Here is a 14,701-nt window from a genome sequence, read left to right as displayed (position 1 = left end):
AAGAAATTGCGAAAGAAAATATCTATGATAATTCTAGGGGAAGCTCTTTGTTGTTTGAAGCCAGGACGGGAGTATTGCGGACTAAGATGTACCGAGTCCAGTACCAAGGTATAGACACGTTGTGCGGTGCGTGTGGAGAAGAAGAGGAAACGGCTGAACACCTCATACTTTTCTGTAAAGGGCTTAACCCTACAGTGCAAAGCAACGGGGCTGATTTTTTCAAAGCATTGGGGTTTAGGGACAGTGAAGGAAAAATAGACTTTAAGCGGGCAGAAATAACCAAACGGAGGTTATCTGATTGGTGGCTAAAATCAAGGCAGGGGTCAAATTTCACCCACCACACAGTACAAAATATGTTAGTAGTCATGGCTAGGTGGCGTATGCCACCGCCCGATTTAAATGTTCAGCCTCATCCATCCATCCGCCCTGAGTATGTTTGAATACTGCTCACCCGTTACAAAGGGTATGACCACAAGTTCAGTTCAGTCAGTCAGTTCAGTCATCTGGTGGCGGTGTAAGGTTGATTGATAGAGAAGTTTTAAGGAAAAAAAATCGGGGTAGCTTGCACTAGTGGTGCAAGGCTAAAGACACAGCGGAGCTGATCGGTTCCTAGGTGGTCATAGCTACACGAAGTGATGTTAAGTTATACGAAGTAATGCCAAGTGATGCTAAGTGATACGAAGTGTACAAGCATTTCCTCGTGGTCGTCCGTGGCATCGGGGAACGCCTCGCGAAGCACTCGCAGTCCGAGCACACGTAGGGGAAGTGGGGCGAAAGCTATGAACAGTGTACGGGCGGCGCGCAGCAGACGACACGCCGAAATGACGTCACGGTGCATGCGCAGTAGCGCGCAGCTGGTGGGAGCTCGGCCAAGCCGCCGCCAGAGGCGCCTGCTGCAGACATGGATTAAAGCCCCTTGATAATTCTAATTCTAAAGTACCGCCACTCTCTTTACTCTGCCGCCGGCGCGCAACCTCCTCGCCTCCTCCTCGCCCCTCGCGAGTCCCCTCCGCGGCAGACGGTATTGCGCCCGCTTTCCTGCACGATTATTGGTCTCCCTGCCGTTGCCCTTGGAAACGAGCGGAGCTTGCGTTTTGCGTGTGTTTTGCTTTTTCGTTCGCGCCATTTTGCGCCTTAGCTCGGTTGGCTCGGTGTATAGAGAACGTCGCACGCTAACATTGCACCCTGTTTCGTGCACTGTCTGCTAGCGCTATGCCTTGCTGCTGCGCATATAACTGCAGCAGGAAGCGTGATAATAGTTATGCAGTTTTTACGATACCGCAAGGAAAGCGTGATGACTTGCGCAAGAAGCAGGGGCTGCACAACATTGGCCGAAAGAACTTTGTTCCCACAAGGAAGAGTATTGTTTGCGAGGTAAGGCGCTTTTCTTAGTGCTCATATCAAAGCATCCCCTAATGCTGCATTTTTTCATTTCTTCTGGCCTGCTCATTAGCGATTTTGCGGCAATTTGTACGTTGCATAAAAATGGGGTTCTCCTCAGAATGCTGAATATTCTGCTGGGACTCCATTACCTTGCACGTCGTCAACTGTTATTCAATCGAAAATGCAGCATTATAGATTCTGCTTTGCACTGAACAAATATACCCGAAGATACAGCCTCTCGATCGCACTTTTCGTGATTATTAGGATCCGTTGCCTGTTTTACTGAAAATAGGAATAGCAGCTTGTAGAGGAGCTATTTACAGCCTCGATGTGTGTGTCAGTCACTTAAACGCTATGAATGCAGGGCCTGAAAAAATTTGTGAGAAGTATACCCGTGATATTGCAGGTGATGAGCGCCAGCAGTCCACATTTTAAGGCGAGACCCTTAGTTGGATATGTTTCAAGGTGAGCGTTTGAGGTACAGAAAGTAACGTGACCTAATGAAGCCCAGAAGTGAGCTAAATCATGTCCAGCCGTGTATAATATATTATTAATGATTTGCAAAGTAAATTCATGACTGATTAAGGATTAGATTAAGGTGGTTTAATGTCGATTAAGGTGGATTAAGGTTAAACAAGGAGGGCTAGGGTCGATTAAGGAGGACTAAGTTGGATTAGGGTGGTTTAGGGTGGATCAAGATGTAATAAGGAGGATTAAGGTGGATTAACGTTGATTAACGTGCACGAAGGAGGATTAAGATGGATTAAGGTCGAATAAAGTATTAAAGAGGATTAGAGTGGATTAAGGTCGAATAAGGTCGATTAAGGAGGATTAGGGTGCATTGAGGTGGGTTAAGGTGTATTAAGGAGGATTAAAGTGGATTAAGGTCGAATAAGGTGCGTGAAGTTGGATTAGTGTGGATTGAGGTGAATTACAGTAGATTTTACAAGACTCGCATTCGCGCCTCTTAGACGATAGCTAAGGACACCTGGTAATTTTTTCAGTTCTTGAATTTGCTTTGATCTGGGCTGCCATGCACGCGTGAGTGGGTGACGATTATCATTTGGTTTTCTCACGGATACAGGCAATGTGCAGGAGGCGATCGCGCACCCTTGCTGTTACTTCTAGGCTGTCACAAAAGAGCGCGTAATCCAAGCGCGCGCCGCGTGTCACGCAAGCCAGGCGAAAGAACACGCCGGCCCCGCGCAACTTGAACGGAGGGGGATAGCGCATACGCCTCAAACAGCAACGCGAACAACGGTGCCTAGACGTCTAGAAGAGCATCGATGAAGTGACGTTAACCGGAGAGAGAGAGCACACGCGGGCGCCGAGACACCTTCTCACCCGGCGAGTCGAGAAAGATTGCTACAGCGTGAGCGTGCGCCAACGGGATGAGTCATCACCCCCCTCGACGACGCTCCGACGGCAGTGGTCGAAGGTGCGAGAAAAGACTAGAAGATTCCCAGGCTTTGGCCATTCTCCAAGATCACGACTCCGATAGGAAAGTTCGAGAACGCCTGTGGAAGCTATATAATCACCGTGCGAGAATCATGAGTTCACTTCAGACCGCTCCGGTAAAGAGATGTAACGTGGAGACTGACCGTCTGCGGAAGAAGGGGATTCCCGGGCAAGCTAGTCGACGAGTTCATCGAGCGTCTGCATTTCCGGAAGAAGTTTTCCTTCTTCGAGATTTGCCCCGAGCTACGCCGAGATCGTCTGACAAGGCCAGCACGGGTGAATACGATTGGGCACTTAGTCTTCCTATTCATTTTGTAATTTACGTGTCGGACTCTAATTGCTTGTCGTGAATTATTTTTCTTGTGTTTGTTAATACCCATCTTATTGTATTGTGTTGTGTCTAGCATAAGTGTACACGTGTGTGTGTGTAACTACCTTGTGTGAAGAACATATTTTGTTGTGTTTTGACAACTCCGGGCTCTGACTCGGTCTTTGGACAGCAACCGGCGTTCGCTGGCGCACCAAAGGGCCCATTCTTAATTGTCCTTGCTTTTGTGGGATTATTTTCGGAAGCTGATAAGTCGGCTTTGGAATTTGGTCCGGCGTCTGCGCCTCGTTTACGGGGTCTGTGACATAGGCGGAGGCCGGGAATCTTCGCTTTAATAGCGAATGCGTTATAATCACCTTTCATCGGTTTTGTTCTGAGGTTAAACCTTTTCCATCCATGTAACACGAGCCGATGTCATTGTATCAATGCGCCTTGATTACGAATGTTGAGCAATAAATAATGATTATGGTTATGATGTAGCAATGCAGGGAATATTATGTAGGCAATAATGTTTAGGACTGCAGCGTATTAGCCACTTGTACTTCTATAAAGGACGTTTTATTCATCCTGCCTGAGTGATTAACTCTTCGATAAATGTTTTAGCTACATTTCACTGAAGACCAACTTGAGCCGCGCATATTACAAGAACTTGGAAAGAAAAAAGCTGAGGCCCAACGCAGTTCCAACAATTTTCTCCCACCGACCTGTCGCGACGCACAGGAAGCCCCCTCGACAGCGGTATGAACCTCGATCTGACAGTAGTAAGTGATTGCTGCTGCTTGCTCCTTGTCCCGCCTCTAATAATTTCAGCAATAATGATCTCGGTCGCTTAACGACGCAGCCAACGACACTATGATCCTTTATGCAGAGCCTGTCGCCACCGTATATGCTTGTCCGCAATCTACAATGCGTCGGCAATAGGGCCCCCCGCTAATCAAAATCAGAATTTTAAATATCCTACTATATAATTTAACGGTATGTCGGTGTGAAGTATCAAAATACCTTATCCAGAGGCTTTTCTTTTGCCTAAAAATATTGAATGCCTTCTCCCATAGGTATACCGAGTATTTTTTAAGCTTCATTGACACCGACGTAAAGAATAATATGTAAATATCTTTCCTCAGCTTCTGTTATTGTGGGCGATGAGTGGTTGCCGGCACCGCTTCATCGCACTGAAATTGCGCAACCGTCCTATTCAATGCAGAAACCACAGCGCAAAAGCTATTTTGACATTCAGACTGTGGGAACACTGTCCACTACAAGACAACTTCACATGGACGGACGATGCACTCGCCAGTAATTCATTATAAGAAGGCACGCTAAATATAATACCTGCGGTGCACATGCGCGCACATGCAAGAAACAAAACGGAGCGATTTGCCACAAGTAACGCAGATGCACAAAGATGCACAAAGATCAGATGCACAAAGTAACCCAGCGTATCATGTGGCAGAAAAAATAACAAGTATATATATAGAAGTCGCCTCAAAGCTCCTTTTACATCTGTGTGTGCCATTTATACGGCTTTAAGATGAAACCAACCTCCTCATAAATGTTGCCTTCAGCATTCTCCGTGCTGTTATCACTATTTTTCAAAATTTCCTACGCAACTGGGGTTGGTAACTGGCCCAAAATCATGCGCCTTCATCGAATTTTGCGGCCCGTCCGCGGGAGCCCAGGCGCAATAGCGTGCCGTGCGCAGCGCGGGCAGCCGGCGGGCGAGGAGAATCGAGGAGGAAAGCGCGGCGGGGAGGAGAGTGTCGCTACTTTCAAGTTATCAAGGGGCTTTAACATGGATTAAAGCCCCTTGGCTTTAACATGGATTAGGGTGTCTCGATGTGGTCTCGATGTTCTCCTCCCCCGCCGCTCCGTACAGGGTCGCGACAACCGCGTCGTCTGCTACGGCATGCGCAATGTCAATGCCCACTTCTCGGCAGCCCACGGTTGGCGCGCGGTTGTAAAAAGCTTTTCGAGGGAAATAAAAGGATTTCGTGCATGAAATAACACGAATAAAATTCATTTCAAGCGTTAGCAGTTAAGGCAGTTCCATTGCTGGTCATTTTACTATTTTATATAATTGCAAAACAGCTGGTACGTTTCTTTTTCTTTTTTTCATACATAATAGTGTTTTCTGACACTGCATGATCCTTTTACTGCCTTCACCGTGGTGGGGGCAATTCTGGTTTTGTGTTGTTACACACTATAAGTAAGCAGCCTAGCCGTTCTATGACCTGTCGATGCTGCGGTCGGCGGTGGTAAATTCTACTGAACAGGAACAATGGCTGTCCTCCCGAAGGTGTAGGGGGGACACGTATGGAGCGAACCGTCACATATGGCATCGCTGGAATTTCCAGGATACTTGTCAGAAAGCATTTGTGCTTTTTGTCAAGCTCAAGTGACAGCCGTGACCTGAAGTGACTTGGTAAGTTACAAGCCGCCCATGAGTCGTCCATGTTTCTTCCTTTTCTGTGTCGTAAGTCGCGGTAAAGTAGGTCCTTAAGCCTTAGTGCTCGCGCTTTTTTCATGTGAGACCACTTAGAGATACTTTTCTGCTTCCAAAATAGTCATGCAGAGCAGCCAACCTAAGAATTTGCATATGGTTCCTGATGGGATGTGCAATCTCTCATACAACGAGCATGCTGGAATAAGCTGTCTTACCTCTGAATTGGAACACCTGTGGCACAGCGTCTGGCCTCAGTTTTTTCAACCGATCTGCTCTGTTCTGCTAAAAACTGATCTTTCAAAGTGAGCCTGTCAATCTAATAAAAACTATTATATTTGATTCAATCCATGGCAAATAAACACTTTCAGAAACTCGACGCGTCGTCTGGCTTTTTAAGAAATAAATGATGAGATTACGGCCACCAAGGGGTCCCTGGCTATACCAATGAAAAATAAACTAAAGCGACTAAAAATGCAGGATAAAACAAAACAGAGAAATAGCGGGGTACTAGGTTACCGTTTAACTCATATGTGTCAGCTTACTTGTTGTACAGATGAAAAGGGGATGTTATTTCTATCAGAAATAATAACTCACGCTACACTAAAAGGTGCCCCTAAAGCTAGTGAGCTCACGTTTTACACAGGGACATAATTTAGTTGCAAGTGGAACACAAACAAGGCCTCCCACGCAGTAGGATTCAACTCTAACTATAATGGACCGTTAAGATGTATCCTATTGATTTTATTTATTACGTATAGCAGGCACTGAACGGGCCCAAGCGGAATATGCAAAAAAAAAAACCCTCACGTAAAAAACAACCGGCTGCGCGTGCGCGAGCTCCAATTAAAGAACAAATACTGCAAGCAAGGTGCAGCATGCAGCGAACAAGAAAAAGTATATTTGAGTTTTCGGAAAAACTTTACATGTGCCTGGAAAGGCATGCCGAATTCAATGCTTATGTACTCGCATTGCATACGCGCGAGTAGTTCCCCGGTTGCTACTTCTCTCTCTTGATTTGCACCATCAGACAAGCCTTCATTTTTGGCTCTTTCGGAAATGAAAACATTCTCCAAACATTCCTGGAGTGATTCGTGCACAGGGGTACGCCACATCCAGGCATCTTTTTCTGAGCGCGGAGAATGAATGAATGAATGAATGAATGAATGAATGAATGAATGAATGAAAAACTTTATTTTCACAAAGGAGGTTTACCGGCGTAGGTGGAGCCTTCAGTCCAGGGCCCCTGTGGCCTTTGCCATCTTGCGAGCGCTGTCGATCAGCTTGAGCTGTTCTTCAGGCTTCGAGCAGGATAGCGCGGCCTCCCACGCAGAACCACCTAGATAGTGCTATCTAGGTGGTGTTGGCGACGCGCGCACTCTCTCGCTTTCATTTTCTCTTTCTCTCTCCCGGGCATATCGCGCGACCATCGAGGAAGGGAAAAGATAGGAGGGAGCCTACCGTCATGGAGGAAGAAAAATATAGGAGGGAGCATTACGTCACGCAGCCAGTCTTGGCAAGCGAACGCTTCGTGTAGCCAGCAGTGTGGCCCAACACGTGACCTCTTTGTCGAGTACACGGAGAATGAGATTTGCCGAGGCGTTTGGTTGTCGGTAGTTTTTATTTCGTGCGCGCTCGGCCGGCAGCTGCTCACATGTAGGAAGAGAAAAGATTTTTCCTGGCTTTGTTTTTTTTCCTTGTTTTGGGGTTTGTTTATTTCAAGAGTTTGAAATGGCTTCGAATGGGCACTGAAAAAAAAAATCAACAGGAGTACTAAAACCTACCGCGCGCTCTGACGTATCCTTCGTGCTCTGACGTTTTCACCACGTGTTGGGCCACCACAGTCGGCGACAATCGCGTTGCGGTGGTGGTGGTGGGGAAAACATGTATTTGGCTATGGAAGGACAGGAGGTATGCTTGGACCAGCCCGCAAGGGACTGGTCCTTACAAATAGTGGGTGGAGGTCCCTAGTTCGGGACCCCAGTGGCGGTAGCCGCAGCCCGGGCGCGCCCAACTAAGGCTTGTTGTGCCTGTAAGTCGTGGCAGCCGAGCAGGGTCACCTCCCAGTCTTCCCGCGGGTTGGGTTGGGGATGGGGGGGGGGGGGGGGGTGGCCGGGTTGGAGGGGCAGGCCCACACCATGTGATAGGTGTCCGAAGACACCACACCACAGTGTGGGCAGTTGCCACTAAAGGAGGGGTCAATATGTTTTAGAACTGCCGGGCACAGCAAAGTATTGGTTAGAAGGCGGAGAAAGAGCCGCTCATCCTCCTTCCTAAGGCCTTTGCATGGGCGGGGGTAAAGGCGATGACTGTCTTGATAGTATATTGTAATATCTTTAAACGTATGGGCCGGATAAAATCGGGTTCCTGATCGGGTGGGGAGGAGAAAAGAGCCAGGTGAGAGAGCGCGCGGGCGGCTGCTGCCTCGTTTCCTGCTAACCTCTGATGAGCAGGGCACCATATATGGTAACGGTGTGCGGGGTCCGTATCCCGTATGCAATTTATGTAGTTATTATAGGCTAGAAAGGGGGTCCAGCCTTGTTCGACGTTCCGACAGGCCCCTCGCGAGTCGGTGATTAGGTATTTCGAATCGGAATGTGAGGCCGCGAGAGCGATGGCGACTTCTTCCGCGTGTGTTGCATTGCGGGTTCTAAAGGTGAGGCCATTAACTGTATGCTGTTGTAAACTACTGCCGCAGTGTACCATCCCCCGTGGTGAGGACCGGAGGCGTCCACGTAGTAGACACCTATTTTGTTGCCATCATGTCGGGCTAGAGCTTCCGCGCGCGCCAGGCGCCGGCCATTATGATCTTCGTGTGACATGTTAGTTGGAACAGGTCGCACGTGGAGGGCGCGTCTCCACAGTTCTGGGATGCGAAACCTATCATCCATGGGAATGGTGTGTTGGATATAGAGTTGAGCAAGAAGGCGGCGACCTGACTCCGTTTGCGACAGGCGTGTGTATTGGTTTGTGAGGTGCGCTTCTCGGAGCTCCCGAAAAGTGTTCACCACCCCGAGGGCCATAAGACGGCTGTTGGACGTGGTGACGGGGAGGTCCAGGGCACGCTTAACAATTTTGCGGAGGATGACCTCTAGGGCCTCCTCCTCTTGTTTACGTAGGTGAAGGTAAGGAGTCGAATAGAGAATTCGACTGATCAGGAAGGTGTTTGCCAGCCGCAAGGCATCCTTACTTCGTAACCCCCCACATTTGTTGGAAACCCGGCGGACCATGCGGCCTACCTGGTCGCCCACCTTACGGAGTTTGGCCAATGTAGTATTTGGCCATCTGTGTTTCTGGATGTAGAGTCCGAGTACCCGGATCTCTTCAGCTTCGTGTATGGGACCACTGTCAAGAGACAGAAAGATTTGAGTTGTGCACTTCGGCGAGGGTCGGAGGTGCGCAAATTCGGATATTTGGGCGGAACATTGAAGACCGCAGCGGTGAGCGCAGTGGTCTACTATCGTCGCCGCTGTTTGCAGGCTGGTTTCAATGTGCGCTATGCTGCCCTGCGTGGCCCACAGGGTGATGTAATCGGCGTACAGGGCGTGCTGCACGCCGGCGGCCCCACCCAGCTGAGCCGGCAGGTGTATCATGGCCAGATTGAAAAGTAGTGGGGAAAGTACCGCGCCCTGAGGGGTTCCCCGCGTGCCGAGTAGGTAAGGACCGTGCTCTCTGTCTTGAATCCGGATGTAGGAATGTCGATCCGTGAGAAATTGGCGTATGTATTGGAATGTGTTGAGGCCACAGTCGGTCCGATTTAGGTGAGTGAGTATGATCTCGTGTGTTATGTTATCAAATGCCCCCTTAAGATCCAAGGCGAGTACTCTTCGGTCATTATGGGGGCATTCGAGGGGGTCAAGGACTTCCCGATTGAGTTGCAGGAATCATCCTGTGTGGATCTGTGTGGGCGAAATCCGAACATGGTGTCCGCCAACACATGTTTGTGTTCAAGATATGCAGATAGCCGGTCCCGCACCATTGTCTCCATTAGTATGCCCACACAGGAGGTCAGAGAGATGGGACGGAGGTTATCTGTGTCAATTGGTTTGCCTGCTTTAGGAATAAAGGTTCCAGAGCCGTTTTCAAGTCTATTGATAAGGGGGCGTCCCCGCGCCAAATTGCATTGATGTAGTAGAGGAGGGACTGGCATGCTGTGTCGGGCGGGTTCGCCAGAAGCTTCACGGTGAACTTATTTCTTCCCGGGGCAGTGCCTTGTTTCATTTTGGCAAGGGCCGCCCGCAGATCATGGAGCTGGAACGGTTGATCTAGTTCCGTGTTCTCTCTGCCTGCATAAGAGTACGCAGATTCACGGGAGCCTTGGGCTGTGCACAGATACTGGTCCCGGAGTTTCTGTGCGAGTTGAGTCGTGGTGCCAGGGAACGCGTGCACGGCTCTCTGCAAATGTTTCTGTGTTTCGGTTCGTGTTTGAGTTGGGTCGATGAGGGCTCGAAAGAGGCGCCATGTGTTGCGGCTCGACATTTGTCGCGCGGCCGTGTTGCATCTATCCACCCAGTTGGAGTCGGCGAGTTGGGTCGCATACTGGGCCGCTCTCTAGGTGAGCTCGGAAATTCGAGCTTTAAGCTTTGTGTTATGTTCCTGGCGTCGCCAGCAGCGGACGAGGCTGCGTCGAGATTCCCAGAAGTGTAGGAGGTATGCTCCCTCCTTTTATTTACAGCGAAAGCTGTATATGGCTAGGCGAAACGAAAAACCATTCGCCCCATGTTTCGCTAAACGTCTCCATTGGCTGCGCCGTCAGTTAGGTCGTTCTCTACGTCGCACCCAAGCGCGCGCGCCATTGGCAGCGCCGTGGCCCAACACGTGGTGAAAACGTCAGGGCACGGAGGATACGTCAGAGCGCGCGGTACGTTTTAGTACTCCCGGTTGATTTTTTTTTTCAATGCTCAATCAAAATTGGTTGAAACTCTTGAAGTAAACAAAAACAAAACCAAGGAAAAAAAAACAAGACAAGGACAAGACTACAGTGCCTAGAAGTATATTCTAGTCCCTGTAACAAGACGGCCGACGCGCACCGAATAAAATCTACAGGTAACCAAACGTCTCGGCAAATCTCGATTCTCCGTGATCTCGACGCAAGAGGTCACGTGTTGAGCCACCACTGCTGGCTGCATGAAGCGTTCGCTTGCCAAGGCTGGCTGCGTGACGTAATGCTCCCTCCTATACATAGTTTTCACGGACGTCATTACGAAGAACTACTGCCGTGGCGCCGGCGTTTGCTACGTGTGCCGGTGCGATACTTTCGTGTTGTGCGTGTTCTAATACGGTACAGCGTCGCAATGCCGATTTGTAACATGATCGGCTGCAGTGCGAGAAGCAGTCTGCCGCACAGAAAAGGAGCATGGAGCCAGGAACCGGGCTGTACTGCTTGCCTAAAGTGAGAACTCGGCAATGCGAGCGCACGAAAGTGCTGTCGGAGGAGCGTCGGTGTCACTGGCTCGGTCGCATAAACAGGAAAGATGTAAAGGAACCTACTTTTTACGCCTACATTTAACCAGAGTTACAGAAGGCCGTATTTAGGTAAGAGAATAGCGAAATAAGGTATGTTGCGTCGTACACAATGCCTGGCAGCGTCGAGCATTTGGAGCAGTGAGCAGCAGCGCACGGTGCAGTAATGAACAGCTAACGAACGAGTTCATCATGCAAATGGGTACCGTGTTAACCGCGTTATTCCAGCGGTACGGATTTACAAATATATTTTTGAAATGTTTGTAACCTTACCTCGCTCAACACGATGACGCGCTTGGGGAGTAGCCGCATTGCTGTCATGCCGCTTACCCGGTCAATTGTGAAGTAGTTGTGAGCCTCAAGGGACTTGTACGAGTTCATTTCAGTAAGAGATACGTGGTTCGTCGACAGCACCAAATAATTTACAATGTCAGCATGCGTCGTAACCGGCAGCAGGTCGACGTCCGTAGTCGTGTCGTTCCCATCGCACAACGTGTACGGGTCAACACCGTCACACATGTTGATTTTTGCGTCGTAGCGAGCACGCGTCGGGCCCACCATCTCGGCAAAATATCATGGGCAGAATCCCTTCCACCTGGCAGTCGCCATCATTGAACACGCGATCGTTCGCAAATCGCAAAATAAACGCCGAAAGAGTGCACAGGCGGCTCTCAAACATTTGCGTGCATCTGTTGCAGTGCTCCAACATGGCGGACGACCGCTAGCAGACGGCGCTGTGACTATGTATATTTTTTCTTCCCCCATGCGCGCAACGCTCCGCGAGGTGGTTGCTAGGCAACGCAGTGGCAGGCAGCTGCGGCGTCAATGGTTGCCATGGCTACGGCGCGGCTGGCTTTTCGTGAAACGCGCACGTTTTACGGCTGGCTTAAACAGCTTCGCTGTTAAAAATAACATTCAGGAGGTGCATACAAAAATGATAGAATAATAAATAAGTATAGCATGTCCTGCAGTAGACAAATATATAGGCTGATGATGATGATAGCATACCTGATTAGATCAAGCAGGCTAGGTGACTATTTCTCCCCGCCACTTTTTAAAAAAATTCTTACTTTGATCTTCACATTACAGAAAACTTCGCAAAACTTGTTTGGTGCCATAGCCTGGCTGGCAAGCAACGGGACCAATTGTTGAACATACCCACATAATTCGGCAAGCGGTAACAACAGTGACAAAAGGAAAACAAATCTGAATACAGATATTAGAAAACACATGATTCAATTATACATGAGGATAACAGCAAAGTTCACCATTTATCCATTTGCACCACTTATCCACTGAACATGAAACGCTTCATGGCCGCGGAAAAGTTGTGTGCTGCTTTCACGTCAGTCGGTATGGCATTCCAAATGAGAGCGCCATGAAAGTCAGTTCAGTTTAGTACATTTTTCTTAAGAACCCCGACTTCAGGGGTATTACATAAGGGGGGGGTACAAGATTTGTCTTTACACTCGTCCCCAGTAACACACACACACACACACACACACACACACACACACACACACACACACACACACACACACACACACACACACACACACACACACACACACACACACACACACACACACACACCACACACACACACACACACACACACACACACACACACACACACACACACACACACACACACACACACACACACACACACACACACACACACACACACACACACACACACACACACACACACGCACACACACACACACACACACACACACACACACACACACACACACACACACACACACACACACACACACACACACACACACACACACACACACACACACACACACACACACACACACACACACACACACACACACACACACACACACACACACACACACACACACACACACACACACACGTATATATATATAGGGTGTCCCAGCTATCACGCAGCAGGATTTAAAAAGAGGAACGGCGTTACGCGAATCAAACCTAGTGCGTATTGTTTGCAGTGCAGTGGAGTAGCCGCCCGTAATTTTTTCGTTACTTAGATTTCATTAGGTAATTGTAATTAATTATCTAATTCGAGAAGTACTGTCCTGATTATCAAAGTGCCAATGAGAAGATTGCAGAGCAAAATGAAAATCTCCCGATACAGATTTCTGTTGCTCAATACCTGCTACATAATTGTGTTTTTCCGAGCGTGAAAGAAGCCCGCGAATACACGCAGAATTGCTGCGCGAATACGTGCATCAGTTGTAACAGTTGTTTTATGGTATCCGTCCTGTGTGAAAATGTAATAATTCTTATTGCCCTCTTTTGTAAGCGGCTAATAGATTTCAAATACATTTTATATGTGCCGCCCCACGATACTATGCAGTAGCTCATAACCATGCACAACCATACGCTAGCTGCGAACATGTCTTGCCTATATGTGACTGCAAGTTCATATGTGAATGAAACATGACCCCTAAATATTTAAACAAGGCTACTCGTTGCAACAGTGCAGTCTCTAAAAGTAAATTAAACCTACCAAAATCGAGTTCTTTCTTCCTGGAGTGAAAAACCACGTATTTAGTTTTGTCCGCATTAATATTCAGGTGGTATCGCTTAAAGCATTAATGAACTCTCTGTAGCTCCTCGTTGATTTAGTCTTCGATCTCATTTAAGCTGTCACCAACAAAGATCAGTGCTGTATCGTCTGCGTACATTAAGGCTGCGGAGTATAATAAAATGAAGGGACAATCGTTAACATACAGCGAAAAAAGAATGAGTCCAATAGCGGAGCCTTGTGGTAGCCCAGAGACTGAGTGGAGGACACGACACCATCCATCGCTACTCGTTGCTGTCGGTCGGAAAGGTAGCATTTAAGAAGCTGGTGAATTTTGCCTCTGAAACCATACTCATGAAGCTTAGTTAACAATATGTTGTGGTTAACGGAATCGAAGGCCTTCTTTATGTCTAGGAAAACTACGACGGCAATCCTATTGTTGTTCAGGGCTTTGTTAACTTGTTGGGTTAATACCAGAACTACAGTAGATGTAAATCTGTGTGACCAGAAACCATGCTGGTTTGGGCAAATTATACTGCGCTTGGATGCAAATTATGTAGTCTGTGCTGAGAGTATTTTGTTTTTCGAATATTGAATTAATCACGCTTAGCACGGATATCGGTCTGTAACTTGAGGCACTTGAACGGTCTCCGTCTTTGTATACAGGGACGACTTTGCCCAACTTAAGTTCATTCGGTACATACCACCCTCCTGCCAGTGATGGAACATGTGCAACATGTGTGGGACTGCCAGAATGTCTATATTATTTTTATTAATTTGACTGTAATAGTACCAGGCCCGGCCGCTTTACTAGCGTCGATATTTTTTACTATTGATACGATATGTGTAATTTCTATTTCAAACAAGGCAAAGGTCGTGAGGGGCGCTTAAAATCCGAAGTGTCAGAAAACTGAGCAGCTAAAGAACGCCCGACATCTTCAAAATAGTTGTTAAAGCGATCCAACGTGTCTACAGCTATAACATCAGACAGTACACGTCTATCAGAGTCAATGCCAACTGCAACTTTTACTGTCTCCCAAACTCTTTTGGTGTTGTTCTCAGCCTCTTCGTTGAGCATGGTGTAGTATTCTTTTTTTCGTTT

The 14,701-nt window shown here is 48.1% G+C and overlaps 1 protein-coding gene across 1 annotated transcript in view; it reads left to right on the top strand.

Moving 5' to 3' along the window:
- Positions 1-3,753: 3,753 nt before the first annotated feature.
- The window catches only part of LOC119443764 (meteorin-like protein), a 109,808-nt gene continuing 98,860 nt past the window's right edge, over positions 3,754-14,701 (top strand). Inside the window, exon 1 of the mRNA XM_037708454.2 lies at positions 3,754-3,930. The gene's annotated coding sequence lies outside the window, so the exon portion shown is untranslated. The remainder of the gene's footprint in view (positions 3,931-14,701) is intronic.

Source organism: Dermacentor silvarum, chromosome 3 (assembly GCF_013339745.2).
Source record: "Dermacentor silvarum isolate Dsil-2018 chromosome 3, BIME_Dsil_1.4, whole genome shotgun sequence".
Lineage (NCBI taxonomy): Eukaryota > Metazoa > Arthropoda > Arachnida > Ixodida > Ixodidae > Dermacentor > Dermacentor silvarum.
This window is presented reverse-complemented; position numbering and strand designations above follow the sequence as displayed.